The sequence below is a fragment of the Scyliorhinus torazame genome, chromosome 10 (assembly GCF_047496885.1).
Source record: "Scyliorhinus torazame isolate Kashiwa2021f chromosome 10, sScyTor2.1, whole genome shotgun sequence".
In the NCBI taxonomy this organism is placed as follows: domain Eukaryota; kingdom Metazoa; phylum Chordata; class Chondrichthyes; order Carcharhiniformes; family Scyliorhinidae; genus Scyliorhinus; species Scyliorhinus torazame.
In genome coordinates, this window is record NC_092716.1 from 259,607,272 (window position 1) to 259,620,238 (window position 12,967).

General features: G+C 46.5%; 1 long non-coding RNA gene across 1 annotated transcript; it reads right to left on the minus strand.

Moving 5' to 3' along the window:
* Nucleotides 1-7,979: 7,979 nt before the first annotated feature.
* On the minus strand, nt 7,980-12,715 carry LOC140384948 (uncharacterized). Its single transcript, XR_011933239.1, has 3 exons — nt 12,600-12,715; nt 10,132-10,202; nt 7,980-8,295 (listed from the first exon to the last, which is right to left on the minus strand). It is a non-coding gene; the product is annotated as an uncharacterized lncRNA (long non-coding RNA).
* Nucleotides 12,716-12,967: the final 252 nt, after the last annotated feature.

Sequence of the window (12,967 nt, forward strand, 5' to 3'; positions counted from 1 at the left end):
CTCGGGAGAAGGCTCTTACACCGGAATACTCCAAGTATCCCACTCGGGAGGAGGCTCTTAAAAGGAATACTCCCATTATCCTACTCGGGAGGAGGCACTTACACCGCAATACTCCAAGTATCCTACTCGGGAGGAAGCTCTAGCACCGGAATACTCCCATTATCCTACTCGGGAGAAGGCTCTTACACCGGAATAATCCCAGTATCCTACTCGGGAGAAGGCTCTTACACTGAATACTCCCATTATCCTACTCGGGAGGAAGCTCTTATGCCAGAATACCCCCATTATCGTACTCGGGAGGAGGATCTTACACCGGAATACTCCCATTATCCTACTCAGGAGGAACCTCCTGCACCGGAATACTCCCATGATCCTACTCGGGAGGAGGCTCTTAAACCGGAATACTCCCATTATCCTACTCGGTAGAAGGCTCTTACACCGGAATAATCCCAGTATCCTACTCGGGAGAAGGCTCTTACACCGGAATACTCCCATTATCCTACTCGGGAGAAGGCTCTTATACCGGAATAATCCCAGTATCCTACTCGGGAGCAAGCTCTTACACAGGAATAATCCCAGTATCCTACTCGGGAGAAGGCTTTTACACCGGAATAATCCCAGTATCCTACTCGGGAGAAGGCTCTTACACCGGAATACTCCCATTATCCTACTCGGGAGAAGGCTCTTCCACCGGACTAATCCCAGTATCCTACTCGGGAGAAGTCTCTTACACGGAATACTCCCATTATCCTACTCGGGAGCAAGCTCTTACACCGGAATTCTCCCATTATCCTACCCGGGAGGAAGCTCTTACACCGGAATACCCCCAATATTCTACTCGGGAGAAGGCTCTTACACCGGAATTCTCCCATTACCCTACTCGGGAGGAGGCTCTTACACCGGAATACTCCCATTGTCCTACTCGGGAGAAGGCTCTTACACAGGAATACTCCAAGTATCCTACTCGGGAGAAGGCTCTTACACCCGGAATACTCCCATTATCCTACTCGGGAGGAGGCTCTTACACCGGAATACTCCAAGTATCCTACTCGGGAGAAGGCTCTTACACAGGAATACTCCCATTATCCTACTCGGGAGAATGCTCTTACACCGGAATACTCCCATTATCCTACTCGGGAGAATGCTCTTACACGGAATACTCCCATTATCCTACTCGGGAGGAGGCTCTTACACCGGAATACTCCCATTATTCTACTCGAGAGGAGGATCCTACACGGAATACTCCAATTATCCTACTCGGGAGGAAGCTCTTACACCGGAATACTCCCAGTACCCTACTCGGGAGGAGGCTCTTACACCGGAATACTCCCATTATCCTACTCGGGAGGAGGCTCTTACACCGGAATACTCCCATTATCCTACTCGGGAGGAGGCTCTTACACCGGAATAGTCCCATTATCCTACTCGGGAGAAGGCTCTTACACGGAATACTCCCATTATTCTTCTCGGGAGAAGGCTCGAACTCGGAATACTCCCATTATCCTACTCGGAGGAAGTTCTTACACCAGAATACTCCCAATTTCCTACTCGGGAGGAGGCTCCTACACGGAATATTCCCATTATCCTACTCGGGAGGAAGCTCTTACACCGGAATACTCCCATTATCCTGCTCGGGAGGAAGCACTTACACCGGAATACTCCAAGTATCCTACTCGGGAGAAGGCTCTTACATAGAATTCTCCCATTATCCTACTCAGGAGGAGGCTCTTAGACCGGAATAATCCGAGTATCCTACTCGGGAGAAGGCTCTTACACCGGAATACTCCAAGTATCCCACTCGAGAGGAGGCTCTTACACGGAATACTCCCATTATCCTACTCGGGAGGAGGCACTTACACCGCAATACTCCAAGTATCCTACTCGGGAGGAAGCTCTAACACCGGAATACTCCCATTATCCTACTCGGGAGAATGCTCTTACACCGGAATAATCCCAGTATCCTACTCGGGAGAAGGCTCTTTCACTGACTACTCCCATTATCCTACTCGGGAGGAAGCTCTTATGCCAGAATACCCCCATGATCCTACTCGGGTGGTGGCTCTTAAACCGGAATACTCCCATTATCCTACTCGGGAGAAGGCTCTTACACCGGAATAATCCCAGTATCCTACTCGGGAGCAAGCTCTTACACCGGAATAATCCCAGTATCCTACTCGGGAGAAGGCTCTTACACCGGAATACTCCCATTATCCTACTCGGGAGAAGGCTCTTACACCGGAATAATCCCAGTATCCTACTCGGGAGCAAGCTCTTACACCGGAATAATCCCAGTATCCTACTCGGGAGAAGTCTCTTACACCGGAATAATCCCAGTATCCTACTCGGGAGAAGGCTCTTACACCGGAATACTCCCATTATCCTACTCGGGAGAAGGCTCTTCCACCGGAATAATCCCAGTATCCTACTCGGGAGAAGTCTCTTACACGGAATACTCCCATTATCCTACTCGGGAGCAAGCTCTTACACCGGAATTCTCCCATTATCCTACCCGGGAGGAAGCTCTTACACCGGAATACCTCCAATATTCTACTCAGGAGAAGGCTCTTACACCGGAATTCTCCCATTACCCTACTCGGGAGGAGGCTCTTACACCGGAATACTCCCATTGTCCTACTCGGGAGAAGGCTCTTACACAGGAATACTCCAAGTATCCTACTCGGGAGAAGGCTCTTACACCGGAATACTCCCATTATCCTACTCGGGAGGAGGCTCTTACACCGGAATACTCCAAGTATCCTACTCGGGAGAAGGCTCTTACAAAGAACAACAAAGAACAAAGAAATGTACAGCACAGGAACAGGCCATTCGGCCCTCCAAGCCCGTGCCGACCATACTGCCCGACTAAACTACAATCTTCTACACTTCCTGGGTCCGTATCCTTCTATTCCCATCCTATTCATATATTTGTCAAGATGCCCCTTAAATGTCCCTATCGTCCCTGCTTCCACTACCTCCTCCGGTAGTGAGTTCCAGGCACCCACTACCCTCTGCGTAAAAAACTTGCCTCGTGCATCTACTCTAAACCTTGCCCCTCTCACCTTAAACCTATGCCCCCTAGTAATTGACCCCTCTACCCTGGGGAAAAGCCTCTGACTATCCACTCTGTCTATGCCCCTCATAATTTTGTATACCTCTATCAGGTCGCCCCTCAACCTCCTTCGTTCCAGTGAGAACAAACCGAGTTTATTCAATCGCTCCTCATAGCTTATGCCCTCCATACCAGGCAACATTCTGGTAAATCTCTTCTGCACCCTCTCTAAAGCCTCCACATCCTTCTGGTAGTGTGGCGACCAGAATTGAACACTATACTCCAAGTGTGGCCTAACTAAGGTTCTATACAGCTGCAACATGACTTGCCAATTCTTATACTCAATGCCCCGGCCAATGAAGGCAAGCATGCCTTATGCCTTCTTGACTACCTTCTCCACCTGTGTTGCCCCTTTCAATGACCTGTGGACCTGTACTCCTAGATCTCTTTGACTTTCAATACTCTTGAGGGTTCTACCATTCACTGTATATTCCCTACCTGCATTAGCCCTTCCAAAATGCATTACCTCACATTTGTCCGGATCAAACTCCATCTGCCATCTCTCCGCCCAAGTCTCCAGACAATCTAAATCCTGCTGTATCCTCTGACAGTCCTCATCGCTATCCGCAATTCCACCAACCTTTGTGTCGTCTGCAAACTTACTAATCAGACCAGTTACATTTTCCTCCAAATCATTTATATATACTACAAACAGCAAAGGTCCCAACACTGATCCCTGTGGAACACCACTGGTCACAGCCCTCCAATTAGAAAAGCATCCCTCCATTGCTACCCTCTGCCTTCTATGGCCTAGCCAGTTCTGTATCCACCTTGCCAGTTCACCCCTTACACCGGAATACTCCCATTATCCTACTCGGGAGAATGCTCTTACACCAGAATACTCCCATTATCCTACTCGGGAGAAGGCTCTTACACCGGAATAATTCCAGTATTCCTACTCGGGAGAAGGCTCTTACACGGAATCCTCCCATTATCCTACTCGGGAGGAGGCTCTTCAACCGGATTACTCCCATTATCCTACTCGGGAGAAGGCTCTTACACAGAATTCTCCCATTATCCTACTCGGGAGGAGGCTCTTAAACCGGAACACTCCCATTATCCTACTCGTGAGGAGGCTCTTACACCGGAATACTCCAAGTATCCAATTCGGGAGAAGGCTCTTACACCGGAATACTCCCATTATCCTACTCGGGAGGAGGCTCTTACACCGGAATACTCCCATTATTCTACTCGGGAGGAGGATCCTACACGGAATACTCCAATTATCCTACTCGGGAGGAAGCTCTTACACCGGAATACTCCCAGTACCCTACTCGGGAGGAGGCTCTTACACCGGAATACTCCCATTATTCTACTCGGGAGAAGGCTCTTACACCGGAATACTCCCAGTATCCTACTCGGGGGGGGGAAGCTCTTTCACCGGAATACTCCCATTATCCTACTCGGGAGAAACTCTTACACCGGAATACTCTCAGTATCCTACTCGGGAGGAAGCTCTTTCACCGGAATACTCCCATTATCCTTCTCGGGAGCAAGCTCTTACATGGAATACTCCCATTATCCTACTCGGGAGAAGGCTCTTACACCAGAATACTTCCATTATCCTACTCGGGAGAAGGCTCTTACACCGGAATACTCCCATTATTCTACTCGGGAGAAGGCTCTTACACCAGAATGCTCCCAGGATCCTACTCGGGAGGAGGCTCTTACAAATCACTTGAGACTATCCTGTTCTTCACACTCTTGCTGGTATTCTTGAGCAATGGAATTCCATGGGATTGTCACTCTGAGGGATCACGAATGCTGCTGGAAGAGGTACAACAGTGCTCACTGGAGACAAGAGAAAGGGGAAATCAGGAGGATGGATACATGGGATTTGAAATTGGGTTTTCTCTCTGCCCCAGTTGACCTGGTCCAGTTTGATGTCCAGTTTGATGTTGTCAGGAATATGCAAGCTTGATTCAGTTAGTCAGACTCTTATCTCTGAGCAACAAAACTCTCACTTTAAACTGCATCTCAAGAAAACAGATGCTGTGTTGACGGAAGACGGCTTTGTTGAAGGTGTAGTTCTTCGGATAACATATCGAACGATAAAGCTTTCTCGAGTGGATATTAAGGATGACTTGGCATTAGTCCTAAAAGAATTCATACAGTTTTGTGGCAGAATAGTTCTCTGTAGCATCCAAGTCAATATTTTTCCCTCAATCAAAATGACTAAAACAGACCACCTGGCCGTTATTGCATTGATCCTGCACACTATTGGCTCTCATATTTCCAATCAAACAACAAATGCCTGAGCTGAATAGTTTTCGCGATGAAGACTGGGCTTGTTTTCCTTGGAGCAGAGGAGACAGAGTGGGGGGGACATAATTGAGATGTATAAAATTATGAGGGGCATAGATAGAGTAGACATGAAGAAACTTTTCCCCTTGGTGAGGGATCAATGACCAGGGGGCAGAGATTTAAGGTGAGGGGCAGGAGGTTTAGAGGGGATGTGAGAAAGAAAGTTTTTACCCAGAGAGTGGTGGGAGTCTGGAACTCGCTGCCTGAAAGGGTGGTGGAGGCAGAGACCCTCAGAACATTTAAGAAGTATTTAGATGTGCGCTCGCGATGCCCAGGCAGACAAGGCTATGGACCAAGTGCTGGGAAATGGAATTAGAATAGTCAGGTGATTGTTTTTGACCGGTGCAGACGTGATGGGCAAAAGAACCTTTCCTGTGCTGTCGACCTCTCTGACTCTAAATTCCACTTTTAAAACCATCCTTAACATTGTGAGATATCCCCAGGTTCCTTGCAGTTGACAATGAACTAGAATGATGGAAAGGATTAGGAAACCAATTCCAGAACTCAGAGCCTGAGTATATGAATGCACGGCTGCCATTGCCTAAAGATTAGACTACAGCTCGGCCTTCAACACCATTATCCCGACAAGACGGATAAGCACAAATAGGGGCGGCACAGTGGTTAGCACTGTTGCTTCACAGCTCAGAGTCTGCACGCTCTCCTGTGTCTGCGTGGGTTTCCTCCGGGTGCTCTGGTTTCCTCCCACAGTCCAAAGGTGTGCAGGTTAGGTGGATTGGCAATGCTAAATTGCCCTTAGTGACCAAAGGGGGGTTGGCTGGGGTTACTGGGTTTCGGGTGTGGGTGGAGGTGTTGGCTTAAGTAGGGTGCTCTTTCCAAGGGCCATTGCAGACTCGATGGGTTGAATGGTCTTCTTCCGCACTGTAAATTCTATGTCTATGTCTATGTCAAACTCTGCAATCTTGGACTTGACCTCTCCCTGTGCAGCTGGATCCTTTACTTCCTCACTAACAGACCGCAATCTGTCAGGATAGGCAACAGCACCTCCTCCACTCCTCCAGTCCTCAACACCGGAGCCCCGCAAGGATGTGTGCTCAGTCCTCTACTGTACTCCCTCTACACACACGACTGGGTGGTAGGATTCAACTCCAATTCGATCTATAAGTTTGCGGATGATACGACTGTGGTGGGTCGTACCTCAAACAACGACGAATCAGACTACAGATCACTTGGTTGCATGAAAACAACCTCTCTCTAAATGACGGCCAAACCAAGGAACTGATCATCAACTTCAGGAAGCGTAGCACGACACACACCTCTGTCTACATCAATGACTCCGAAGTGGAGAAGGTCAATAACTTTAAGTTCCTGGGGGTCACCATCACCAACAGTCTGTCCTGGTCCACTTGATGCAACAATCAAGAAAGCCCAACAACGTCTCTACTTCCAACCGAAGCTAACGAAATTCGGCATGTCTGCATCGACTCTCCAAAACCTCTACAGATGTACCATAGAGAGCATCCTATCCGGCTGCATCACAGCCTGGCATGGTTACTGCTCGGCCCAAGATCGCAAGAAACTGCAGAGTGTGGTGAACTCAGCCCAATGCATCACACAAGCTTGCCACCCCCACATTGATTCTGTATACACCTCCCGCTGCCTCAGGAAGGCAGACAGCATTGTCAGAGACCCCTCCCATCCAGGCTTTGCCCTCTTCCAGACCCTTCCATCAGGCAGAAGACACAGAAGTCTGAAGACCCGCACATCCAGACATAGGAGCAGTTTCTTCCCCACAGCTACTAGACTCCTCAACGACTCTCCCTTGGACTGATTTGTTCCCTGTAAGAACACTATACAAGCTGCTCTTGCTCATGTATTTGCTTTGTTCGGCCCTTGTTCCGCACTGTAACCAATCACTGTTTGTCGATGTACTTTGTCGACTTTTTTTTTTGTCTACTGTGTACGTGTTCCCTTGGCCGCAGCAAAATACTTTTCACTGTACTTCAGCTCATGTGACAATAAATCAATCAATCAATCAAAGATTATGGATACGCAAGAGGCCACAATTGGAGGAGATCTGAAAGATTGAGCAGTTGGGGGAGGTTACAGAGATAGAGGGTCAGAGTTTTGTGAAGGAAACGGGAGGGAGACGGGAATCGTGAGTCACAAAATTTCCTGACTCCACAAATCTGTCTCCATGAAGGAGGTCCCCGCCTGCTATATTTTCATTGCAGCAAGGCTGGGACGGGATGGAGTCAGTCCTGCCACCTCTGGAGGCAGGAGTTAAACCCTGCTGGCCTTACCATTTCACCACATCCATTACGGCTTCAGGTCTGCCTCCATTTACCGCGACATTGACCCAATTGTAACCGTGATGGTGAAACCCTCAAACCGTTGCTTTCCCACACTCCCCTCATATGCTGCATGCCCCTCCCATGCTGCCCCCAAGCATTGTCCATGCCAACTCTCCCAGTATTCACCATGTACAGAGCCAATGGGTCATCGCCAAGTCTTGCAAGTCTTTGAAATGTCGATGAAATTGACATAACAAGTAAAGAGACTTTGGAAATCTATTGTGAGAAAAATGGCTCAGTTCAACCATAGCCATTCTTAGTATCAATGACAAAAAGCTTTTAATCACTTCACACTTCTGGTAGCACAGTGGTTAGCACTGTTGCTTCACGGCGCCAGGGCCCCAGGTTCGATTCCCGGCTTGGGACACTGTCTGTGCGGAGTCTGCACGTTCTCCCCGTGTCTGCGTGGGTTTCCTCCGGGTGCTCTGATTTCCTCCCACAAATTCCCGAAAGACGTGCTTGTTAGGTGAATTGGACATTCTGAATTCTCCCTCAGTGTATCCGAAAGGGCGCCGGAATGTGGCGACTAGGGGATTTTCACAGTAACTTCATCGCAGTGTTAATGTAAGCCTACTTGGAACAATAATAAATTTTAAGATTATTATTAATCTTGCGCAAATAAATGTGGGGCACAGAAAAAGATATGTAAATTAAACAAACCTATCATTCCCCTGCAACCTGCGTTAATGTTGCCTCCTGAGTTGAGTGCATTTTCCATTCTTGGAGTTCAGCCAAGCATTCAAAACAAGGCTACATGGAAAAACAGAAGCCTGACCATCTGTTCCAACTGCTACTGTGCATACAATTATCAGATGGACTGATTAACAGTTTCATAAGAAGGGAAGAAGAGAAAACATTTTTGAAGAGAATATTGAATGGTTTTTCCTGTTCCCGGCACGACTAGGGCTCCCCCATGATCCATGACTCCTCTGAGGTGCTGTGGACCACATCTACTGAGTTGAAATGGGAATTGGGTCGAATCCACCACTGTTAAAGGTTTCCCGACGGCATAAAATATCAAGCCAGAGAGGTTCAAGGCTGTCAATGGGGATTTTAAAATTAACAACAGTGACTTGACCTCAGAAAAGTACTTCATTAGCTGAAAGGGCTTTGCAATTTCTCAAGGTCATGTCAGGTGATGTGCAAGTGCAAATTTTCTTTCTTTTTAGAACCCCTCTCTCATTGTGTCAAAGTGCATGAAGAACATGCTATCAACGTCATTCAGGTAACGCAGTAGACTTTATCCACAAACTGCATTCCGCGCTTTGTGCTATTTCATGATTATTGAAACTAATTTGAACCTTTTGCTTTGTATGGTCTTTGTTTGCTGGTATTTTAATACATTCTTCTCTGTAGATAATTAATATTCTTCAAGCATGAAAATGAGACAAAATAAGTATGATACGTGTTCGTATTATGTCTCCTTCATTCCCGTTCAGGGACACCTTTGTCTATGTTTGAGAATCTTACAACTCTGACCATTCAGGAACTATTGGTTAAAGTAACAATCTCGCATGGATGGCTTGCATTATGCACATAACAGCATTTATAACTGTTGAATAGAAACATGGAAACGTAGAAAATAGGAACAAAAGGGGCTATTTGTCCTTTCAAATCTGTTCGGCATGTTATATATGATCATGGTTGATCATTCAACTCAGTAACCTATTCCCACTTTGCCCATTTATACTTTGATACCTGTAGCCCAAGTGCTTTATCTCACTCCTTCTTGAAAACATACAATGCTTTGGCCCCAACTGGTTTCTGCGGTAACGAATTCCACTGGCTCACCACTCTCTGGGTGAAGAGATTTCTCCTCAGCTTAATCCGAAATGGTCTACTTCATATCCTCAGACTGTGACTTCTGGTTCTGGACAAACTCGTCATCAGGAACATCCTTGCTGCATCTACCCTGTCCAGTCCTGTTAGAATTTTATAGGTTTCTATGAGATCCCCCCTCATTCTTCTGAACTCCAGCTAATGTAATCCTCACTGACTCAATCTCTCCTCACACGTCAGTCTCGCCACCCAGGAATCAGCCTGGTAAACCTTTGCTGCACTGCCTCAATAGCAAGAACATCCTTCCTCAGATAAGGAGACCAAAACTGCCCACAATACTCCAGGTGTGGCCTCACCAAGGCCCCTGTATAATTGCAGCAAGACATCCCTGCTCCTGTACTCGAAGCCTCTCGCTGTGTTGGCCACATATTATTGGCCTTCTTTACCGCCTGCTGTATCTGCATGCTTACCTTCAGTGAGGATACCCAAATCTCGTTGCACATTCCCCTCTCCTAATTTACGGCCATTCAGATAATAATCAGCCTTCCTGTTTTTTCTACAAAAGTGGATAACCTCACAATTATTCGCATCATACTGCATCTGACATTAACTTGCGCACTCACTCACCTTGTCCAAATTCCACTGAAACATCTCTGCATCCTCCTCACAGCTCACCCTCCCACCAAGTTTTGTGTCATCTGCAAATTTGGAGAAATTACATTTAGTTCCCTCATCAAAATCGTTAACATATATTGTGAATAGCTGGGATCATAGCACATTCAGTACCCCACTTGTCACTGCCTGCCATTTGAAAAAATACCCATTTATTCCTACTCTTTGTTTCCTCGCTGCCAACCAGTTTTCTATCCATCTCAATGCACTACCCCAATCCCATGCACTTTAATTTTACAAGCAAATCTCTTTTGTAAAGTAAGTAAGTAAAGTCACCACTCCCAGATGACCATAGGCTGCTTTCCCCTTTGAGGGAAGAGCTGTTGGTAGTGATTTAACCTGAGGATCACCACACCTCAGGTGAGAGGCAAAGTTGAGAAGACGGGGCCTTCATGAATAACCTCAGCTGGTTCAGGAATTGAACCCACGCTGGTGACTTTGTTTAGCACCACAAACCAGTTGTCCAGCTAAGTGAGCTAACCAAGCCCACCTTTCTGATGCAGACTTTGTCAAAACCTTTCTGAAAGTCCAAATAAACCATATCAACTGGCTTCCCCTTGTCAACTCTATTGGTTACATCCGTGAAGAATTCCAGTAGATTTGTCAAATATTATTTTACTTTTGTAAATCCATGCTGATTCTGACCAGGTCACTTTCGGATGATTGCGCTATGGGACACATTGCTGGTGAGAGCGAGCTTGGGATTTCCATTTGGTCCCAACATCGTGATCCCGAAGCTTGTGAGAAACTCAAGCCCAATTGACAGCTCCTTTGACAGCGTGACAATTCCAAAGAGTTTATCCCTATTTTACTCATATATTCATGTTTATTTTTAACAATCTCAAAAGCAACTTAACTCTCCCAACCGGACACCTAACCTCTCCCAAACTTGTCTCTGGACTTATCCAAAAGGGTATTCTACCTCTCCAAAGAATTCCACTAACTTTAGACATTCTTCTGATAGGTCAAAACTGCACAAGTCTTGTTTTGGACAGCCTACGAGTGAAAATTGGACCTCTTTGAAAGCAGCTGGACTGTAACATGTGAAGCTGCCTCTCGGAAACACCAATGTGCAAAGCATAACCCACCCCATTTCCCCAAACTTCTCTCAACCCGCCACCTGGCAAAGATGTTGGGTGCTGGGTTCCAGTGTGAGATTTCGCGACTCAAAGGCATTTTGGATAAACCAGAGATGCCCTCTATATTGTGGAAATTCAGGCCTAGGTGTCTTGGTAACCATGTGGATACGGGATCGAAATTTAACTTCAAGGTCAAGTAAGTCCCTTTAATATCATTGGGGTGGTAAGGGAGAAACCAGCCAAGATTTCTGCTCCTGATTTCTATCCAGGAATTGCTTTTGGAAGGATCTGTGTGGGAGTGTTGGCCGATGACAAGATTATGCTTGGCTGTGCGCCCCTTGTGGGCAACCTCCGTACTGGTACTGTCAAGGCACATACAAAAATAGTGATTGCTGGGCTACTGTAGCTGGATAGGAGCCAGTGGCTTCAGGGGAGGGGGTAATTTGGTGGGGCAAAGTGCAAAGCAAAACAACATTTCCAGAAAGTCTTTCACCGCGAGGCTGCTGGTTGTTCAGTGAAGGACTTTTTAGCCAAAATCAGACCAATCCTTACTTGCAACAAACAAAATGTGCCTGCAGCTGTTGTACATTTCCCCATTGCTCTAAATGCCGTGAAAAGGTTAATCTAGTTTGTGGCATCATATAAGGTCACCTTTGCCCATTGAAGCCTTTTTTTAATCCTGTTGTTAATTAGTTGATAAGGTTCAATAATGTTCCGGAAGTTTGACGGATTTGCAGTGTTGCTTTTGCTTGTCCTAACCACACAGGCGATTAAAGAACCATTTACTTCCGCCACTTTGGGTGCCACCTTTGTTCACAGCATGGATCAATTGAGTCATTTTTGTTTCAAACAATCGGATTATCTGTTACTTGAAAGGGGCAGGCGATGTTATATTTATATTTCAGTTCTATCTCTTTGAGGGTTTTCATAAAGATATCAGTGGTTATGTTGAACCCCTAATGGTGTAGAGTTGCTTTCTGTGATATCGGAATATAAATCCGTAAAATGTCTCCCTTTGTTCAGTTTTTTTGCGCGGCGATGTTATCCGCTTTGCTTTCATAATATTTCTGCCTTGACTAATATATTGGGCAGTGAAATTCCACGTAGGCACTGACATCAAATATTTCACACCGCTGGTATCTGGAATTTCAGTTATGAGGAAAGATTAAAGGAGTCGGGCTCATTTTCAACAGGAGACCAAGGTGACCTAATTAAAAGCTGCAAGGTTATGAAAGGAATTGATAAATTGCTGACAATGGTGAGGACTGAGAATGGCAAAGAACACGAGTTAAACTTCAGGAGCTTTGGAGAAAAGAAAAGTTAAGTTAGGTATAACATACTCACCGGCAGCATAATAGACTTACAGAATGAGCTACCAAGGCACGCTGTGCGAAATGTGTAGTCTGAATTGTTCAAGAAATGCCGAGGTGTGCTTTTGAAGAGAATGACGGCATGTATTCTGGGTGATCTATGAGGCATTCTGGGATGATTGACCTTTTCCTGTATGAGGGCCACTGGTGGATGTGTAGAGGCTTTTGTGTTTGTCCGAGTGTGTTTTATGTGGGAGGGTGGCCTGTGTGTATTTGATATATATATATGTGTGTGTGTGTGTGTGTCTAAGGGGGCGGCACGCTAGCACCGTGGTTAGCGCAGTTGCTTCACAGCTCCAGGGTCCCAGGTTCGATTCCCGGCTTGGGTCACTGTCTGTGCGG